Genomic DNA, 12478 nt, shown 5'->3' with positions numbered 1-12478 from the left:
TTTCATTTTTCAAACTTCTGCTTTCAGAAAAAGCTGTGGAAATAAACGGGAACACCAAGGGCTAAACAACACTTTGAGCTTTGCAACAGTGATCTCTAGAAAGGGGAGGCAATAGCCCAAACCCTTGTCTATTGCATTTACAATTACAAGAATCTGCAGGTTTCCTCATATCACTGTTGGCATTTAGGGGCTTGCATCATGTAAAATCGTATCCGTAATAGTCAGCGTGCTCCTGAGAGGAATCGCTCTCAAAGCATCAATATACTTTTCTGTAACCTTTCTATTTAATAAAAAAAAGAGACAGTTTCAATTAAGTGAGGAATATTCCATATAAATTAGATTATTTTAAAAGTTCCTGCAATATTAGAAGATATTTTTAGTAAATGAGCAGCTGTCACTTTGGCAACATTTGTAGCCTTCTACTCTTTTTTTGTTTTATACCTGGTCAGTTATTCTGTAAGAGTCAAACCCACACTCAATTTCTCACTGCAGCTAACAGAAACTATGCCTGCTGGGAAGATGAATAAGGAATATTCAGTATTTATGATCCCACTGCCACCAGCAGCTAAATAGCCAGCTATGTGGAATCTGAAACTTGCCCCATACAGTCTGTATGTTGTTGATCTCTGGATCAGTGTTAAGTGGGAGCAACTCCATGCAAGGGCAGAGAAGGGTCCAGTTTAGAGCAGCCATCAGCCTCATTGTCTTGCCAAAGGAAATCAGCACATTTTGCTCTGGTGATGCATGGGCAGCCCAGGCTGTAAGCACTGAACAGTCAGCCCTGCCAATGTGCCTACCAAGATGAACTTGCTGTCTGTTAAGAGATTAAATCCCAAACCTTGCTATCAGCACAGGCAGAAAAGCAAGTCCTTTCCAAGCAGCACAGCTTTGACATATCTTCGTCTCCTCTTCCATTCTCTTGGCCTCCCATTAGTACCAGGGCTTGAACACTTTCTTTCCTCTTAATCCCTAAAGGAATATTTAACTTGCATTTTAGCAAAAAGCTTTTAATATTATTATTATATACAGATTTATCAGTGAAACTCTTCAGGGGGAAAGCTTTTGTCATCCGTGAAAGTACAGTACAAAGAAACCTGGCCTTATCTGACTAATTACTCCAGTGTCTCCCCAAATCCTATCAAGCTGCTTGTTATTAATCAGTTAGAACAGTGTTGCCTGTATGGCAATATAACATATGCCAGGATGAGATCTGTTTACAGAACTCCAGCTTTGGCAATGAGCAGGGAGATGCTGATGCCAGGAGCAGCAGTATTGCTACAGTCTATTGCCAGATCAGGGGCCAGCAGACATGTGACATTTCAGGTGTTGGATCCAGAGGGCTGTGGATGCCGTGCCCACTTCTAACTTTCCCACATTATCCCTAAAATAACTTATTTTGACTTAGCCTTGACCCAGACAAAAAAAAAAAAGAAAATACTGGGATAGATGGGAATATAACTCTATCAGGTGTATTAAACACTATGGTGCACATCTGATGTCCCATGAAAAGTAAGAGTTAAGGGTAAAAGACTCTTCAACCCTTCTATCTGTCCACTGATTTTATGCTTGCATCCCAGCAGTGCAAAAGAACTGAATCAATTTTATGACAAAGTTGTTTCACTGTCATCACCCTGAAGTTTTCCTGTCACAATATATGGACATAATATAATGCGACAGTTCTTCAGTCAATCCTATCCAACCAGCATCTTCTCCAGCAGAAGCTGAGAAATTCACTAACAAACTATTGGATCCAAGCCCCAAGGTGTTAACTTCTGATGCAGTGACCAGCGTCTCTTCTCAGAGTGTGCGTGAACTCCTCTCAGATGGGCAAGTGCCAGTCTTGACTTAACTCTTCAAGCAAATTCCTGCTTAAAGCAAGTGAAAATTTTGCCCCAAGAAAGGCTGCTGCAGTGAAGGCAGAGAGCAAGTCAATTTGCAGCATTCCTCTAAAAGACAAGCATCTGCTGAGGAAAAAGCTGCACACGTTGGAAGGCTGGACTATAAGGTTTCACTAGAAAGTGACTGTGATTTTTGCCAAGCATAGAATGAAAGAACTGGAACAGAACTGTTTCCTTGGGGTGGCAGTGAGGGAATGTATAAGAAACAAGAGAATTGTCATGTATTTTCTTTTGAGACGTCTTTCTGCTTTCTGGTAATCTGCAGCTCAGAGTGAAGATGCAGCTGAACCCATCCCTCTTCTCACTTCAGAAACGTAACGTTTTGTTAACAGTGGAGGGTCAAGTTTCACAGTCAGGCTTAGAAACAGCAAATTATTACTATTGTTATTTACAGGTCATAGTATGGAGACACAGATGAAAAAACTTGCCTACAGTCCATTAGTGGCAACACCGAGAAGAGAATCCAGGAAATCTTGTGGCCAATCATCTGCTTTGTGCATCATCCCATTTTCTTTCCCCAGAAGGCAATGCACTGTTACAGGTATACTATAGTTAGTAAATAGTCTTCAAGCAGTAGCATACAGTAATCTTACCAGTGTTTTTCCATATTTTCTTCAATGATCAACACATAATATTGCCTCTTTCATTTTCCAGGTTCAGTATTTCCACTCCAGAAAGATACTAGTTTTGCAAGAAAATATAGACTTAATTCAACTGACTTCAAATACTAGCTGGTCCAAGTCTTTGATAATGAAGGAAAAACACTGCCTATATATATGTATATATGTACAGGATTATCCTCTATTCAAGACGTCCTGTGGAATCTTAAATATCCATCTGGACAGGACATGGAGAGACCAGATGGGACTTTCAGTTTAGCATTTATCCTAGCAGAAGCATTCAGTAAGACAGCATGTCTTTGAGTCTGAGCTCCAGCCCTAGCTTAATAAAACCTAAGTTGACCTTCTAGCCAAGGAGTAAGAGTACTGTTGAGTCAGCTGTAACAGTGCAGAGGGAGATGGCAATGGCTCATAAATCTGTTTTGTATTTTAGCATGCCATTAAACTACTCATAATTAGGACAAAGCACAGGATGAAACCCCAGGCAGGCACGGATGCTGCTCTTATTACCCATGGATTGATTCTCCTTTCACTCATGCTGGTGTTACATCAGTGACTTGCTGGTGTTTCTCAGGTTTACTTTGGTGCAGTGAGGATCTGAATCTGGCCCAGAGCTCTAATATGTGTTCTAATTTAATTCATGTCTCTGTCTCCACATGGGAATTCTCATCTAGACATAGCCCCCTTTGGGCCCTGTGCTATTTCCAAATATAGGACCTTTTCCCATTTGTGCTGGATTTGATGGGAAGCCCACCTAGCTGTACTTCATTCACATGACTTGCACCATATTTTAAGGTTAGATTTAGGATGTTTCTCTCCTCTGCCTACAGTGCATTTTAAGTACATTGCATGTTTTATTATTTTGTGCAGTTTTCTTGTACATAAATCAATATATAATGAAGCTAAGCGCTTTTATACTTGCCAAAGCACTGTGCAGATATTAACTCTCCTAGACCCCTGGGAGGTGAGTAAAATAGAGAGCATTATTAGCCTTTCTATTTAGGTCTTTCCAGTGCATTCTTTGGTAGAGTAGGGACACACCAGATTTTACAAACAGAAAAAATGAGGTTGAGAGATGGAGTGCACTGTACTAGGACAGGGAAGACTATGACCCAGAGAAATCAGCTGAAATGTGCAGAGAACCTGTGCCCCTGTGTACCATGAAGCTATGCTCTCAACAATACAGTTTGGATGCAAGTTAGATGCTAAGCTAAGGCCATTGGATTTATGCAGACATGATGATCACTTCCTAAATCTGAGGATAGGGATATCCCTTCAGAAAGCAGATGGCTCCAAAGATCTATGGGGATGATTGCTTTTCTTTAGGGCCCATGCTGAATGATCTGGTGTGTTAGGCTAGATATTTGCTCAAGGAAATGCCAAAGAATGAGCCAAAGGACTAGAATCATACAGATTCTGGCTCTCGGCTCCAGGGGTAATTTAGCCCAGCATTACCATTGCAGTGGTAATCTCTTTTACACCGATTCACATTTAATACACATGCATCCTTAAACTCTTGAAAGGACAAACCTGTGAAATAAACCGCTTCTCTGTTCCAGCAAAATGTCACAGATGACACTCCAGGGCAACACCATTCCATGAGTAAACACATGGGAATGTCTAAGGAACAAACCAGCAGGGGAAGGACTCAATGATCACAAAGGTCTTTTTCAACCTGAAGGATTCTATGATTCTAAGGATCAAAAAAATGTCATGGTGTAACCTAGGGGAGAGCATCTGTTACAAGTCCCCTCTGTGCCCAACCAGAGAATATGGGCTTGAGGGAGCCTGAACTCCCACAACAGCAGCTTGCAGTTGTTAATTCTAAAGAATCAAGCTCAAACCCTGCTGTGTTGGCCAGGATGGAGGCCAATCACAATCAGAGGCAAATCCTTTTAATATATTGCATATCAGTGCAATAATCCAAGACACATCTCATAAAAGATTATGACTTGTGCAAGAGTATTTTAGTCACTGTGAAAATTATTCCAGTGAAGAAATGGAAAAATTATTTTAGCAGCATTCAAGTTTTCTGTCAACCTTTGAATGAGAATCCCTGGGGAAGAGTCTGAGGAGGCTACAGCATCCAAGAGGATGCCAGGGAAAGCTGTAGTTCCTGCTGACTCCTCTTTACAAAGGCAAATATGGTTGTACTGACCAAGGCAGACAACACAACTACACAACACAACACCACGGCAGAGCTTACTTTTCTATTCCAGGGGACCAGCTTCATTTGTCATAAAATTGTTACACACAAACGTGTACACATACCAGAGCTTCTTCATAGCCCTTTATGACTTTCAGCATTTAATAGCACATACTGAACACATCTGCAAGCTTCTTATTTTGCTATCATCAAGTTTGGAAATACACCCTCTTGAAAGATAAAAGCTGAGGTAATCTGACTCCAGATTATATCAATTTAATAAAACCACTAAATATTTCCAGACATAATAAAATTATGAGAAGTGTCAATACCAATGACTATTATTAAATAATTTAGACCAAATCATGCCTCAGTTGCCAGGAAAGTACTATCTCTCTAATCAGAAATTTCCACTTATCTAGTGAAGGCAGGAAGATCAACCCTCTTTCACCTGTGGCAATCCATACAGTTCTCAGGCTTTCTCTACTGCCATTACACATGAGAGAGCTGTTCACTTTAATAGGTGAATTCTGGCTTCTTTAAACATGTTTTCAGAATATGAAAGTTCAAAAGCTGGAAAAAGTGATTTTTACAAATACTGAAGATGCTGATTACGAAAATCTCTGAACTAGGGGAATGTCTTCTACAATGAAAACATGCAGAAGTAGTCTGTAATGAACAAATCAGTAACTTAAGATTGTTCTTTAAGGAAAATAACCCAAAGTGTATCTCCTTTAAGCAGCAAAGACTTTCACAGAAACAAAGACTAATTTCCTTTTTTCATTGGAAAGCATCACCCTGGTTCACACACTGCAGACATACCATCAGAACAATTTGCTTTGTAAGCCGTTTCGTAGAAGAAAGAAGTGCTTGACACAGGATCTGCAGTTATCGGTACAGCCTTAATTTCTGATGTCTAAACTCTTATCTTTTAAAATTTTCAATTAAAATCCTGACAACCATTAATAGTATCTAACACTTCAACAACACTTTTCACCATTTAAGTCTTAAAACGCCTTCTGAAGGTTAGAGACATTACCTCAATTTTAGAAGAAGGGAAACAAGCATGGAGAGCCAATTTGCCCAGACCTACTAAGCAGACTGGGAGCAAACACAGAGCCGTGATCCATTCTCTTGTGTGTTCTAGTCCTGAGGAAATTAGCATTCCCTTTAATTGCATTTTTATTTCCTTTTAGAGAGCACATAGGAATATCTGGAAATTTAGTAGTAATTTTTAAAAGTGCTTTGGGGAAAAGGGAAGATTTTAGTCACTCATTATGTGACTAAATTAATGCACATAGAAAAAAACACGCTTATGAATATAAAACATGGCATACACTCCACTTTCTAGGCTATTTAATATTTGCTCTGAAACTCTGAATCAAATCAAATCCTTCAACTCTGTATTGTTTGTAATTTATTTCAACTGCAATGGATGAGACAACAGAGAAGTTCTCTTCAGTTTACAAGAGGCTGTGCTCTGCTCATGTCACCTTCAACAGCACTTGATGGGGTCTTTTGTAGCCCTCTGCCACATCCAGCTCCTGATAGTTTCTGAGTATTGCTACCTATTGGTCCCAGCTCTGAAAGGAAGCTTGAATGGGTTCTGCTGCATGTTTGAAGACATATTTAGCAGAACAATCATTACAGAGCTTTTCCTTACCACCTGAATTCTGTCACAGCCTTAATTCAGTAACCTAACAACATCCATTGATTATTTGGTTAGAGAGTCACTTTCCATACATCCATATAGTCAGGCATTGCTATATAGAGAGAGCTACAAATCAAGTTCACAAACATTTCTAGGCTTAGAACAAGCCCCTCTAGAAATTGAAGCCATTTTGGGCACCTTGACAAAACAAGAGTGAAGCAGGAGAAAACTCATCATGCAAATTAAAATTGGTACTATCTAATTGACCCTTCCATGGTCCTTCGAGGCAGAGATGGGACACACACGCTCCCTTAAACCTTCCCAGCTCAAGGACTGGCACATTCCGGACATGGGAAACAGCCAATCCATGTATTACTCTCCGGGATAGCAGTAGATATTTAATACTGCATGCCAGGAGAAAACAGAAATACATTTTACCAGGTAAAGCCAGTGGGAGAGCTGAGTAGGTAGACTGAGGTGTAACTATACTCAGTGGAATTTGGCCACAATATTAGCTGAAATACACCTAACAGCTATGTTAAAACCTTAAACAGTTGAGGATACCTCAGTTTTCTGGCTCACCTAAAAGCACATTTTCTGTGTGTGTAGTAACGTACTGACTGGGTTAGAGTGCCTCGAGGGAGAGCTTTAAGTGTGCATTATATGCATTAGCACATACCTTCCAAAACTTGAAACCAGAGAATCAGTAGAATCTACTTAACATCAATTTACATAAATATACATAAATTTTCATAAAATTAAATGAACACATGGTCATTCCCCCCCCGACGGACACCCACTTACACTTACCCAGCCCTTACGCTGCACACCCCTTCCTGCCTGAGGGCCTGCCCCGTGCCCCCTCAGCTTCCCGCCTACCCCGTGCCCCTCAGCTTCCCGCCTACCCCGTGCCCCTCAGCTTCCCGCCTACCCCGTGCCCCTCAGCTTCCCGCCTACCCCGTGCCCCTCAGCTTCCCGCCTACCCCGTGCCGCTCAGCTTCCTGCCTTCCTCACCTGGGAGAGGACATCTCACAGCAAACACACCTGGAGGCTCCCATTCCCAAGCTGAGAAGCAGCGCCGGCCCCTCTCCATGTCAGGGTCCAGCTGTTGGGTGGGTTTCTTCTCCTGTCTTGGTAGGGGCAGCTCACCACAGCACTCCGGCACCATGAGAGGAATGGTGCCTCAGAGACAGGCAGAGAGCCCCAGCACTGTGAGGGGAACAGCTCCTCAGGGATGGACAAGGAGCCTTGTGCACAGTGAGGGGAACAAAGGCCCAGAAACAGAGGGCAGGATCTACAACAGTGAGGAGAACAGCCCCTCAGAAAGAGAGAGAATGTTCCGGAACAGCAAGGGAATAGCTGCTCAGAGAGAGGGAAAAGGTTCCCAAATGCTGAGGCAAGCAGCCACCTGAGCAATAAGAAGGTCTGAGGGGCACAGCCCCTCTAAGGGATCAGCCCTGAGGCCATGTGGGGGCAACCCTTTAAAAGCAGGAAAGCCATGAGGCAGGGGGTTTGGGGGAGAGCAGCTGTCCAGGAACCACCTGAAGGGTGGAAGGCTATGGCGGCACTGAGGGGAGCTGATCAGGCTTGTCATGAGTTTACAGCAGTGGTGGAAGGGAGAAGAGCAGGCAGCAGAACCAGCAGCGAGCTTTGGAGGGGCAGAGCTGTGTTGCTGTATGGGTTTGGTGAGTACAAAGGAGACAGGGCCCCTGACTGAGAAGCCTCTCTCAGGGCCTTTGGAAGGAGGGGGGATGAGGAGCAGTAGTCTTCCTAAGGGAAAGGATGAAACCAGTCCACCCTTATGAAGGTTAGCTGTGTCTCCCTTGGAAACAGGAGAATAACCATAGTAGAATACCTGGTGGGTGAGGTTGATATCAGGCCTTTAAACAAGGCAGCTGTTCTGTGATCCGTGCCCTGTCTGGGGGTGTTCCTGTAGCTCAAATGCCAAGCCCATGCTCTGTTTTGAGCTGTTGAAGGGGTTGAGTCTAGCTCCTGCTTTGTGGCGCGGGTGGGAGGTCACGAGAGGCCTCGTGCACCTTGGGGTTATGGTAAATGCCTGTTTGTGAGCAGTGTTTCTGTTTGAAGTGCAGGGCAGTGAGAAATCCCAGTGTTCTGCTCCTGAGAAGGCTCTTCTGGAGGTCAGCAGATGGGAAATGTGGTGACCAGGAGGAAAGCAAATGAGGTAGGCTGTGGTCAGCAGAAAGCTGATCATTCTGAGCAAAATCATCTTTAGGGTTACAATGGTATCTCCAGGCGCGCTGTACTGAGACAGTGAAGCAGTTCTGGGCTCGTTCCAGTGTGATTAAGATCAAAGTCTTGTGAAAACATTGGTTTTCTGGTTAAGGCATTGGATAGTGGCTGTGGCTAGAATCCCTTCTCCCTGATTAGCACTCTAGATAAACTGAAGCAAGGCTGGCAGTTTCTCTGGGTCTCACTTGCACATCTGCCAGTTAAATCAGGGATGTCTCTTCCTTGTAAATGGACAGCATTGAGTGTGGTGATGATCTGCTGTTCTGAGTGGGTTTCCAAGGGGGGCTAAATTCTTTTGAGGAGAGCAGGTCACTTGATCAATCAATGCTTTATAAATGACGTCATTTAACTGCAAATCTTTATTGTAAGAGATGAAGGGGAGAAAATGAAAGAAATTGATGAAACTGAAAGATTCCCAAACCCTTGTACTAGGGAGCAGTAGATATTTAAAGGGCAATGTTGAGTAATATTAAAAATAGTTTCAGTGCTTGTTGCTTGTAGAAGTCTCTCATGACCCTGCAAATGATTTTTCTCTATACTGATTTTGTCCTTTTCCCATTCACTGAGCAATGATTATTTCCCATGCTTTTAAATGAAGCTGAAATTAGCTTGGTTATTTTTGTTTAACAACAACAACCTCAATGCATGTTGTGCTTTTTATCCTGCAAAAAGAGCTTTGTTTGTTCCCTGGCATTGGAGATGATGTCAGCAAAGCTCCCGGAAGAGCAACTGCTGTTAGCTAATTGCTGGCTGCTTCAAACCAGCAGAAGCAGGAATGAAACCAAGGTACGTTTGTAGGCCCTACAGAATGCAGTCTGTGCTTACAGTCGGTGGTGTAACTTTCTTCATCACAATATAGTAGTATGAGGTAGGCATGAAATAGTTAATATGTAAATCCAATGTGTTAGGATCGTTTTCAGAATTTAAGTCAGTCTTCTGTTCAGGATCAATAGAAGTAACATGTAGACAATTCCTGCTTTTTGTATTTAGGGGTGCAACTACTGAATAAAATACAGGAGACTGAAATACGTGAAAGGATAGGCCCATTTACACAATCTGGAAGGAGTCTGCACACAGGTTTGATGTATGTTTTTTGTCACCACGCAAAAGAGCGAGGAACTGTATTTTTGTTTGTTTTGTTGGGAGCATCGTTCATCCAGCTAGGACATTATCAATCTAACACATGCATCCCGTTCCTACTAAAAATCAGTGTGACAGACTGAGAAATGAGGGCAGAAGATGAATACTGTGGAGATAGAAGAAAATGTCTTCCTTAATTCCTGCTGGCAGCAGTTCATTGTATCATGCAGAGTGCTAAGGTCTAATTGCATAGAGATGGCCAGCTCTCATACAGGAGTTTATCTCTTTTGGCAGACTAGTGACTGGAAGAATGGTGACTCCTCTATGCTGCAGTCCCATGAGCCAAAGGGTTAATTTTTATTCCTGCTGTGGTTTCTCAGATTCTCTCCTTTGATGGAATCCGCATTCAGATTCTCCAGCAGTGAAGAAGAGGGCAGGTTTTTCCCTTGCAGGCTTTCATTATGTTGCAGTTTTCATGATTTTCCAGGGCTGCTGGGTTCATGAAAATTAATGCAATTCTGCCAGACTGTTTCCTTCGCTTCTGATGTGCCCTGATGCATTATGAAACCATTCAAGGGACTGAAATTTCCCTTCCACTGAATTCAAACCAACAGGGTTTGATTCGTGCTGTTTCCTGAGACTTCTTTATGACTCTGGTATTGTTTTAAGTAGCCGAACGGAATAAATGGGAGTCTTCTATGCTTGGGACCCTTCCCTCCAAAGCGTCTTCCTATTTGATGGCACCAGCTCACTTTGTTGAGAAGTGCTACATGTACTCAACAGGGAGATTTTGCAGACATGTCTATTCTGTAGAATTTCAGAAGCCTTTATTGTCCTTTCTCTTCGTGAGCAAGGAGAGGGAAACAGACAATGGACAGGGAATATTTAGCAGATTGGAGTTTTCAAAGGCAACCAGAAATTGATGTAACTGATGCAGTAACTGAATACTTTCTTCTCTGATGTATGCTTTTAAGTCCTCCAGTGATGGCATCTTAGCTGATGGTAAGCTCAGTTTTAGCTGGGAGAATTTCCACTGCAGGCTTGGGTTTACTCTAGTGCTTTATTGATTGCTATAAAGTAGTACTGTATTTCAGAGAAAATCTTCTGTCTGGTGCTCATAGCTTGGATTTCTTGATTGTCATGCCAGTGTCTTGTGGCAGGAAAAGTAAACCTTGGAAAAGAGTTGATTTTTTTTTTTTTCCTTCTTTTTTTGAAAGTAAAGGAATGTGAAAAATCAGGGCTTGATGAAGTAAACCCATGTAAGATGTTCATCCTGAATGTAAGAGTGATTGGGAACTGGGAGCAACATTCAAAATGAGCCAATATCCAAATGTGCCATGATGGCACATCCTGGAAGGCCAGAGGAGCATGATGACAAGCTTTTCTTTTAATATTTTCAGTGCATACTGTGAATATCAAAGTTCCATCTGGAATTTTGCCCTGCCTTCTGACCGTGGTGTATAGGTGTAACCAAGCCATCTTCAGCCAGATGGCAGTCAAAATGGGGTCATAATGCAGGCATTTCACAGGAGCTGCAGTCTTTAATAAGAACGCTGCATAGGGTAAAGCCACACTGTGCTTGTGTTTGCATTGCTTTTGCTCTGTATGCTGTCTAAATTTGAACTAACTGAAGAATGCCAACATGGGCCACAGTCACATTCCTCACTTCACTGTAGATATACTTGTGGAGAGGAACCATCTCAGGAGTGCCCCATTCTATCATTTGCATCACAATATCAGGTGGAATAAGGCTTCCAAGGAGTTCTTCCTGCCTTAGTCCTCTGCATTACTAGATTTCTATCTCGTGGTTCAGTAACCTGAAAAAAAATGGCTAAGGGGAAACTTCCCTCACTTCTCCTCTCCTCTCTGAACCAATTTGCTGAAAAGGCAGGAAAAAATCCAGCATCTCCTTATCCACTTCAATATTTATCTATTTGTTAATAAGAGACCTCTTCCAGCTCCCTGTTAATGTCTTAGTTGTTTCCTTGACAGTCCCAGAACACTCTCGTGAATTTTCAGGTATGTAAATGAGCCATTTCCTGTCTCTTCTGGTATTACCAGGTAGGAGTCAGGCAAGCACCACCTATTCCAGTGATTATATGCCTATTCTGTACTGTGATCCCCTTCTCATTCTGCTGGGGCACCTCATACTGTTTAGCTGTGTGTGAATAGCAGGGTGCTTATGACATGCTGACATCTACTTACACCTTGCTGCTGAAAACCCTGATTCTACAGAGAAAATTGCTGTAATTTCAGATATAAATGCATAAAAATTCTTGGTGTCAATACTGTACTGCCTTTATGATGGTGCCTGGTGTTTTTTTCTGGAGGACTGGGGCAAAACCGTGTAAGTAGGAAGTTGGATGGGTTATTTAGTGGTTGGGTAAGTGCCCATCGGGTAAACTGTAGATAAAGCATCTAGAACATTAGTGGAATGCACATATAAAAGGATCTCAGTCCAGCTGGCAGGAAGTGAATGGCTGGATAAGGCTTCAGTTGTAATGGATAGCTTCAGCTTTTTCTGTCATGGGACATGGGGCCAATGTCACAGTAGGCTGCTGTAACAGTGAGCTATGCCTCCATCAGCTGCTCTGATTAATCTACAGAAGGATGTTGCTTATGGTAGGGCATCAGTGTGCTGTTAGACTGCAGGCTAAGCACCAGAGTGCTGCAGTTGCCTGTGGTCCTGTCCCAGCAATGTAACACTGGCATCCTGGTATGCTAGCACAACATCTTGGTGGCAAAGTCTGAATTTGAATGAAAAAGCCCATTCCTTGCATTCCAGCATTCCTTCCTTCCTCTTCGTTGTTATTCCTGCACTTTCATTTCTTCA

General features: G+C 42.5%; 2 protein-coding genes across 2 annotated transcripts in view; one reads left to right on the top strand and one right to left on the bottom strand.

Annotated features, from left to right (window-relative positions):
- The window catches only part of CACNA2D2 (calcium voltage-gated channel auxiliary subunit alpha2delta 2), a 233437-nt gene extending 225257 nt beyond the window's left edge, over positions 1–8180 (bottom strand). The window contains exon 1 of the mRNA XM_062610205.1: positions 8171–8180. The gene's annotated coding sequence lies outside the window, so the exon portion shown is untranslated. The remainder of the gene's footprint in view (positions 1–8170) is intronic.
- Positions 8181–8269: 89 nt separating this feature from the next.
- LOC134159372 (high mobility group protein HMGI-C-like) overlaps positions 8270–12478 on the top strand; it is a 131180-nt gene continuing 126971 nt past the window's right edge. Inside the window, exon 1 of the mRNA XM_062610219.1 lies at positions 8270–8497. The gene's annotated coding sequence lies outside the window, so the exon portion shown is untranslated. The remainder of the gene's footprint in view (positions 8498–12478) is intronic.

This window comes from Pezoporus occidentalis, unplaced genomic scaffold, assembly GCF_034315485.1.
Source record: "Pezoporus occidentalis ecotype Australia unplaced genomic scaffold, CSIRO_AGI_Poc_V1 ctg145, whole genome shotgun sequence".
Classification (NCBI taxonomy): Eukaryota; Metazoa; Chordata; class Aves; order Psittaciformes; family Psittacidae; genus Pezoporus; species Pezoporus occidentalis.
The sequence above is the reverse complement of the archived record's forward strand: the minus strand, read 5'-3'. Positions and strand labels throughout refer to the sequence as shown.